Raw genomic sequence first — 9,821 nt, forward strand, 5'->3', positions numbered from 1 at the left:
GAGCAAAATTTTGGAAACAGACTTTCAGCATTCCCGTGCCCAGTCACTGGCCACGGATTTTTTTGTGGCCGGCCACAAATATTCCATGGCTGGCCATGAAAAGTGCTATTCCGTGGCCGGCCACATTGAATATCATGGCCGGCCATGAAATTTGGCTGTGGCCGGCCACGAAACTTCGTTGGCGGCCATGAAAACGAGTTTCTCGTGACCGGCCATGAATGAATTTCACGGCCGGCCGTAATATACCAACTTAATATTATATATCAGTACTGTTCATGACCCATTGGTGGTCAGATCTCAGATGTATGATAGATTATGTTCTATTATGGGCATACAGTCAATAGAACTAGGTGAGAGCAAGAGCTTAGCTCAGTTTATTAGCATTTTCACCCGAAATACCAGAAGAATAGCGATACAATGTAATAATAGGAAGAAGTCGAAACGATCTGGCAGAGTCTCTATAATATCAATTAAAAACCCACAAAATGATGTAAAGAATAGGCGTACATTAAAAGGGGATATACTCACTAAATTAAACAGGAGATAATGGCATAAAAAGCTAGAAGCAATGAAGACTGTATCAAAAGTGGTAACTGGTAAGTGTTGATTTGGATGTTTTTGGATAGAAATAGACACGAATATTCGGCTGACACTGGCAATTGTTCATCCGATCTTCGAGAGGGTATGAGCGGTACACCAATCCGCCATACGGAGGCAGTTTATAATCTTTCGTGAATTTCCCTGATTAATTTATGAATAATACAATACTGTGCTGGAAATTTTTCTTGATTCAGTGCAAATTTGTTCGATTTACGCAAGTACTTTCTACTATAAATCCGTGAATACATATGTATGTTTCATCGAGATACTTGATCGGTCAATATTCGGTCATTTTACCTGTTCTCTCGTTCTCAGTACTAAATCCCGTAATCATAGTACCCGAACGAAACAATTAGGGAATCAAAGAACCAATACTGTGTGGAATATACTCTTTGCTCCAGAAAAGCTGTGAAATTCACACACTGTGGCCGGCCACAGACCAGCTCGCTGTGGCCGGTACGTCCCCCGAGTTGATATCTCTTCCAACGGTATGGATAGGATATGAGGTTGCAAACAATTCCATAGTTTGTTATCTTTCGTATAGCTGAATAGCTGTGAATTGAATGTGAATAATGCCCGGCTGATACAATCCTTCTTTTCTGGATCAGGTCTATGACAAGTCTGCGATTTACGGTTATATATATATTTGATTATCGTACTGCTATACATACGACATTCGCTATCCTAAATATCAATGGAGCTTACACTCATTGCTGGACGATGAGAATTGTGTCGATAAATCTATTAATATTTCCATACTGTAGCAACACTTGAACTTGACACACTGCAGTTTTGCTACATATGTGAAAACGGCAACGATGTAGCATAACCCGCCGGTACTATTGGTAAAATGTGGGGCATTGTTCCTATAAATTCGATTTTGCTCACGTTTCCGATCCCACATAATTTATATATATATCCATCTAGGCGCCGTTCTTCCAGGTTGAAACAAATCATGTACGAATGAAATGGATGACACAGTCACTATCGATGTCGTGTATTGTATGCCAGAGGATATACTTGATTACTTTGGTGGAAGGATCGGTTTGTATCGCATGTTGTTGTTAGATCAAGCTGCTAACCGGTGTGGTGGGCATAGGACGTAAATGTGCCTACTATATAATCAAATTACTGTTCTAATAATAGATGACTCCAGATAATTTGCGTCATTTAATGCAGCACCATCGATTGATGAAAAATGCCTATGCCAAGCCTGCGTATCGACCAATAGGCTACTAATGATATATTTGTGGTTGATGAACGATTGGAACTTGTCTGTATCATCAAGATTGTTCCGAGAACATTGATTGTGGGAAACATTGCACAACATCTGAATGCAATGCAAATACTTATCGCTATGTGACGTGCATCTGATATCTCGTGCCCCTAGGTGTTTTCTGTGAAAATCAAGTATTCGACACATTGCATTGAACTACTTGTACATAAATGTAATTTATAATCATGTCATTATCATATCTTCAATGGCTTTCGATTTTGTGTAAGTGGTAATGGAATAAACGAACTTTTTGAAACAAAATGTGACAATTTATTTATGTAGAAAAGGAAGGAGAGTCAGGGAGTCAGACTATCTACGTTTACATCACGAATGGGCTTGGGCGATGGAGATGTGAAGAAACTGCAAGGCTATCGAGTCTGCACCACGTTTTTTTTCACTCCACGCAATCCCAGTGCGTTGAGTGCCTGCTGGTGTGGAAGCCGTGGACACCAGTTCTAATGTAAAGTGGTTTATCTGACCGAGCAATAAGATGCACGCTCTCACATTACTTTATCAATTATCTAGGTCAAGGGACGGCAACCTACGGCCCGCGGGCCGGATCCGGCCCGCCAAGCGAAATCGTCCGGCCCGCGACATAATAATTAGTTATCACAAGAATACGGCCCGCCGTTTCATAATGAGTTTCAATCTGCAGTGCAGCACTGCATGAAAAAAATGCGGCATTGCTACGATATAATAGTAGCCTACATCGTATTAGTCTATTGTTACGCCATAAAACGAAGGTGGTTGAAGTAGGAGATGGAGATAGACTAGACTGGATCAGTGCTTATCAATCGGGTGTATCTCGCAACCAAAGGTGTTCCATACTTCTTTAAAGGGTTTACCACTCTAATGGGGTGTGACAATAAAGGTGTCCTTCATTTGCTTCAAAAACGATTGGAACATCTCAGACGCAATGACGAAATCTCAAACTGTTCAATTATAGATAACTAGCCTCCGTATATTAGTTAGCCCAGTGGTTCCCAACCGGGGAGGAATTCCCCCCTTGGGGGGAATTTTGCAATTTTTAGGGAGGAATTCCACTTTAGAATTGTAACGGATTTCCCAAAATGTTCATGTCCGAACTGTCATGTTGGCAACCAGTTATATCAGAGCGTATGCTCCTTATAGCTGTTTTTTTTGCTGAAAGTATGTTCAAATGCTATTTGAAATATCTTTCTCCCATACAAGTTCGCCCTTGTTTTTTTTTAACTAGTTCAGATGTGCTGCAGTTCGCGAGTCAATTTTATAGGCCAGCGACGTCCTCTCAATCAAATATATTCCAAGCGAGCAAATGTCGTGCCGAATCTATCACAACAAGGCCTCTAACGAAAGTATTTATCTTATATTTTCATGTCAACATTTTCATAAAGTGACAAAATATTCCAACGTCATCGATTCAAGTCGAAGAGATCCCTAGCTTTGCTTTATTTTTAGTGAACAGCTACTCGATCGAAAAAATGCATGTTAAACTTGGTGCAGTGTTTCCGAAACCGAACGAGTGTCCTAAATTTCAATGAGCTCAAGCAGGAAATCTGATCACGTGTATGTTATATATCAGAGTATATATCAGGGCTGTAACCAAGTCACAAGGCTCCGAGTTACAAGTCAATTTCACTTTCATAGTTTTGACTCGAGTCAAGTCGAGTGATTTTCAATTCACCATTGAGTCAAGTCCGACGGTCCAAGTCACCGAGCATAGGGTCGAGTCCGAGTTATGGTATTATGACTCGAGTCCGAGTCCAATTCCTTGTGTTGACTGCTCAGTTTCCAGTTAAAGTCTTGTTAAACTCACTTTTTATAACTCAGTTTGTTGATATTGAATGATTTTGATTTATAATATACTAATTTTCCTCACTTTGAGCAGTTTATTGTCGCATTCTCAAGAACCAGGACCAATAGACGAAATTCCAATAGGAAGGCCACTTTACTGTTCTTCGAAATTACAATGAAATGTCGGTCTTGGCCGTCTTATAGTCACGAGTCATATGGCTTGGTTCGAGTCATGTACAATGACTCCAAGTCGAGTCAATACACAGATTGTCTCTAGCCGAGTCGAGTCGTTTCCCTATTTTGAGAAAATGACTCGAGTCAAGTCGAGTCATCAGAAAGTGCTGACTCGAGTCCGACTCGAGTGTGGTCAATCATGCTATATATGAAAATACCAATATTATTGGCAAATGCATACGCACACTTGAGAAAAAAATCGCGAGACCAGCAAATTTATGCATACTGATTTATCACAGCATTTATATTAGCGATTGGTGCATGATAAGCCGAAAACACCAATGGGGGTCTGTTGAGTCAAGCCTTCCAGAATTTGTTTGATTGAGACCAAGACCATTGTATTTGGAGGTCTACAAAGTATTGTTACAGCCCTGCTAGAAACAGACACTCCGTACCTCCGGTCTTATTCTTCGGTCAACAGGTGATTGCGCGGTAAAAAATGACCTTTTTTAATCATCGGGCAGATTTCGGTTAAGGGGGGAATTTTGGCTCAAATTTCGGCCAAGGGAGGCACGTGATGAAAAAGGTTGGGAACCACTGAGTTAGCCTATCTATAGTTTAATTTTCCTGAAGGCATTGTGTGCCAAGACAACAAACCTGAATAGTGTATTGGCCACAATGATGAAAACTATTAATATGATTTTTGTCTCATTAACTGAATCAGTTACGCCAGATATTACTACAAGCAGAGAATCAATTTGGCGATGTCATATAGGCCTATATCTGTCATGTTCGCGCATTAAGTCGAACAGTTATGCTTACACGAGTGTATGAACTGAGAAATGAAATAGCAACTTTCCTCGAAAACACAAATATCGCCGACTCATAATCTTGTAATCGAGCTTTCCTGGTACATTTAACGTCACATCTGAACAAATTGAATTTGCAACTTCAGGGGGAAGACTACTAAATACATGAGATGTTGAGGAGCATTCAAAACAAATCTGTGACTCTGGAAATGTCAACAGTACAAAGAAAATTATGCTCACTTTCCTATACTGGAGGAGAGAAAACCTAGTACCAACACTACATTTGTAACTGTGATACGAGATTTAACTACTGAATATTCACCCGCTTTTCCCACATTCCTTCTCTACAAAATGAATTCTGACTATTCAGTACTCCGTTTAATGTGGACGCCAATAACATTGCCTGAAAATTTCAAATGGGCCTTCCTGAAATGCGATGCAGTTGAATTGAATGACAAATCTCATACAAAGAGCATATCGCTGCATGAGTTTGACAAAGAGTACATTCTTGAATTGGCCTTTATCCTAGCTTGACCAACAATGCAAAAAATGTCTGGAGAAACGAGGGAGAAGCTCATGACGTGACAATGCTGTCTGGCGAAACGAGAGTGTAGCTCAAGAGAGAAAGGTTCAAAAAGCATTGTTGCGTCCCAATGCCAACCTCCATAACAATGAAAAATTCGAAGCTGATTGTGGGGGTTCCAGGGCCGCAAGCAGAATAAAATTTTTATTTTCGTCATCAGTGCAGAGTCAGCTTTCGATTGATGCCCGTTTTACCAAATTTAATGCTCGGCAAGCCGGTCAAAAATGACCGTCAAATTGCCTGTAGCCAAATGGAAATTGTGACGTGATACAATTTCTCTGAGCCATGAGATTTGCTTGTGTCGACAACATGTAGGACACTATGCCCCTACTGTCATCGGCTATACATACGACATTCGCTATCCTAAATATCAATGGAGCTTGCACTCATATTGCTGGTCGATGAGAATTGTGTCGATGAATCTATGAATATTCATATGCTGTAGCATCACTTGAACTTGACACACTGCATATTTGCTGCATGTGTGAAAAGGCAACGATGTAACAAAGCCTACCGGTACTATTGGTAAAATGTGGGGCTTTGTTCCCAGAAGTCCGATTTTGATCACGTTTCCGATCCCATATAATTTGTATATATATTTATATATCCATGTAGGCGCCATTCTTCCAGGTTGAAACAAAACACGTACGAATGAAATGGATGTCGCAGTCACTATCGATGCCGTGTATGCCAGAGTGTACTTGATTACTTGGGTGCAAGGACCGGTTTGTAGGCTATCGCATGTTGGTGTTTGATCAAGCTGCTAACCGATGTGGTGGATATAGGTCGTAAATCTGCCTACCATATAATCCAATTACTGTTATAATAATATATGACTCCAGATACTTTGCGTCATCAAATGCAACACCATCGATCGATGAAAAATTGCCTATTCCAAGCCTGCGTATTGATCAATAGTCATGATACATTTGTGGTTGATGCCAGAAGCAATGGAGTGCTTCCCCGCAATCAATGTTCAGGGAACAATCTTAATAACACAGACAAGTTCCAATCGTCCATTATGGTTCAACATCTGAAAACAGTGCAAATACTTATCGTCGAGTAAAGTACATCTATCTCGTGCCGCTGAGTGTTTTCTGTGAAAAACATGTATTCGACATATGCATTTAACTATACGTGTATATGAATGATTGTACTCATATTCAGTTTCACAGGTGGTCAAAGTAGCCAGCGTTGCTAGTTAAGTATAAGTAGCAATTTACAGGTCTGACTGGGCAGTGTAGCGTTGTCCATAATTTGGAAAATCTTAAAAATGATCCTTTGTAATGTCTTATTCTATAGATTATTGATATAAAAAACAAACAATGGGCCAAAAAGAATCTCACAGGAAAGCCGTTAAGATTTCGTGCAAAGCGTTTGAAAGTAACTGTCGAAGAATGGGCGTGCTACCGACGTTTTTGTGAATCAGCTGTTGTTTGTTTATCATGTTTTCGTACCTCAACATGCCCCGAATTAATCCAAAATCATTGTCTGCCAACCTACCTACAATGCGCTTTCACAGTCGCTGCCGGTAGCAGACTCCTTGATCATCTAATCCGCAAGCACGCCCATTCTGCGGCAGCAACTTTCAAACGCTTCGCACGAAATCTTAACGGCATCCTGTGAGCTTGTTTTTGGCCCATTGTTTTTTTTTATCAATAACACTGGCCAACAAAATGCTTTTTTTTAGGCAGAACATCTGAGAGCCGTTTCTGAGGTTTTTGAGGTTGCTGATTACGAATATCACATTGGTTTTGTCTGATTGGCTCTCTGTCAGAAGATATTTATACCCCTAAAAAAGCCTAAAATTACTGTATTTACCCTTAAATACTTCGCTTGGTAGGAAGAAAATGGTAGTTTTTTGTAATTTTATACTGCGCATAAATGGCTAATTGACTATGAAGAACCCTCATGTCATTCTCAGTCATTCTATCAATATTAACATGGCGTGATGTAAAAATTTGTTTGTCAAAAAAGCAGTTTGTCAAGCCTAAAAAATTGTACTTTTGCAAAACGTAAATTCATCTTCTCATGTATCAATTGGTCATTCTACCAAGATTATAGAGGAGTATAAAACTATAAAATTTGTCCTTCAAAGGATTAACTACTATATTCATATGTGTCTAATTTATTTTGACTGGTAAATGGATAATTTTCCACTGAATCAACAAAGTGGGTATACCTAGTAACCAATGTTCCCTCTAATTTTTCAAGAGTCTGCGCAAACCCGCTAACTCACTGCGCAGGCCCTCGGCCAAGAGTGCGCAACCACCCTCCAGTAGGATGATGAAACTAACTACTGGGGGGCTTCGCCCCCCAGACACCCCTCGGCATCTAGGCTTTTTCCAGTACTTATCATCTACGTTGGGTGCCCGTTTAGTGGCGGCGCCCCTAAACGCGCGAAGTGCAAAAAATATATATAATTCATGATTGCATCGGTCAATATGATCGGGAATTGCATATATATTGCTGACAATTTTTATTCTCTCTCTGATCACATAATCAGATTTACCGGTAGGTCCAGTGAGGAGTGTTGGAATAGATAGGTCATCAAAATAATAATAAAACATCTTCGGGCGTACCGTTGGTATAATGACTTCGTTACATGATGCTATTTCGTGACCGCCTATCTGCTATTATAAAAAGATATATTGAAATCGCCAAAACGTACTAAAGTAAAAGACGTACACGATTTCAAATTGGTATTTCTTTACTGGATATGGCATTTGTCTTGTTGTGGGACTCGGATCGCCAGGACGGAAACATTCGGCGCCAGCCATTTAGGCGCCAATGAACATGGACATTGGGCAATTACACACCTATGTATGTATGTGTATATATCGAAGTTTTCGGTCAGCACAGGGGCAGTCTTTTTCGCCCAAGGTTTTCTCGCTGCTGATCGTTCTGGCGCACTTCTTGGAGTCGCATGCTACATAGCCTTTAACTTGTCGCGTCATGGTGCGGTAATGGCCGACACCAAACTGTCCATTTCTATAGATCATGCGTATTTTTTGCTGGGAAAGGGTACCCAATAATCAAGATATCTGACAATAATAAATCGCGCGTAGCGCGAAAATAAATTCCAAAAAATAAACCATGATTTCTGTTAATTCCTGAAATAATTTCGGACCCCCTTCGAGCTCGGCCCCTTCAATTGTTGAGGGTTTGGGGTGCGACAGTTGCGGTCCTGAGTAAATCTTACGCAATGTTCAAGCCACGCGGAGAAGACTATTCGTTAGTTTCTCGCAGATTATCTTCGAGCTAGCCCATTAATTGTTATTTATAACTTTGTTAAGCCATGTTAATTCGCCATTCCCAGAAAATAATGCGCTATTGAAATGATATCAGTATCGCGCACGCGTACGAGACCATACTAAAAAAATATCTCCCGTCAGGCGCACGTGATTGTAAATTCTCATTTGTGTACGGAGAACAATATATACCTTTGCGGGCCGCAATTGTACCTCGGTTTCATACTTCATTTATAACACTTTTTGGCCCTGGCAATGTCCCATCTTAATATTCACGAGTCTGCGCGCCTGCGTGGTCCATTGGACAACAGTGCGCAACGACTAAAAAAAATCATTTCGGATTTTTGTGCGCAGCGTAGATTTTCTGTGCGCCGAGACCGTTTCAGCACTGCGCATTTGCGCACGTGCGCAGCTTAGAGGGAACATTGCTAGTAACCCTATCAAACGAGAAGCTTAAATCTGGTATCTGGTATATTCGAATACCGATTAAAGATTCCAATTTCACATTAGGAGGAGTACACAGCTTTTTAGCTGATCACAAAGCACCGAACTACAAACAGTTGGTCCGAAAATTCGTAACTGCATATCGAAAACTTGGAATAAACATGAGCATAAAAGTAGTTCACTTCATGTTCAGTCATCTTGGTATATTTCCCGATCATCTTATTGATTAGCAAGGGTAGAGGTTGTAACAAGACATCAGAACAACAAAAGAAAGATACCAGGGCAGATGATATGAACCATTGAACATATTATGTCAGACCATTGCCGGAACCTTTCGAGAAACTGCACTAAATAGCTTACTGGCGAAAATCGTACAAAAAACAATTTCGATTTAACGTATATCAATAATATTGTATTCCGACTGATTTTTTCAAATTTACAATAAGTGGTTGACGTAAAACTGATTGAACTAATGCCACGTTATTCGAGTATCTACGTAAATACTCATATACATGACTGGAGTTTATTTATGTTCATGATATCCCGTGAAAGTATTTAATTATGATTAATCTAATACCCCTAAATATAGTGCTGTTGCTGTATTTTGATTTAAAATAGTTTTTGTGTGTAAAAATAACAAGTAGATTGAATTTCTAGACTTTATAGTACGACTAAGCCGATTTTATATCCAGTCCTTACCCCGAAAATGGGAGATTTTGGTCAAAATAGCGCCATGGGTTATCTCCACAACAAGAGCCAATTTGAAAAAACTATGGTCATATTCGGAATCAGTGCCCTTCAGAACCCCCAAAACCACTCTTACTTTGTCTGCCTAAAAATATGTGTTGACCAGTGTAATCTATAGAATTAGGGTTATCGTACGTCCTCCTTTAGGACGATTTGTCCTCCCT

General features: G+C 40.1%; 1 long non-coding RNA gene across 1 annotated transcript in view; it reads left to right on the top strand.

Annotated features, from left to right (window-relative positions):
* Nucleotides 1–2,585, top strand: part of LOC145436057 (uncharacterized) — a 115,491-nt gene extending 112,906 nt beyond the window's left edge. Inside the window, exon 2 of the long non-coding RNA XR_013914153.1 lies at nt 2,408–2,585. This is a non-coding gene — a long non-coding RNA (uncharacterized LOC145436057). The remainder of the gene's footprint in view (nt 1–2,407) is intronic.
* Nucleotides 2,586–9,821: the final 7,236 nt, after the last annotated feature.

The sequence above is a fragment of the Botryllus schlosseri genome, chromosome 3 (genome assembly GCF_051294905.1).
Source record: "Botryllus schlosseri isolate E-star chromosome 3, Bs_hap1, whole genome shotgun sequence".
Classification (NCBI taxonomy): domain Eukaryota; kingdom Metazoa; phylum Chordata; class Ascidiacea; order Stolidobranchia; family Styelidae; genus Botryllus; species Botryllus schlosseri.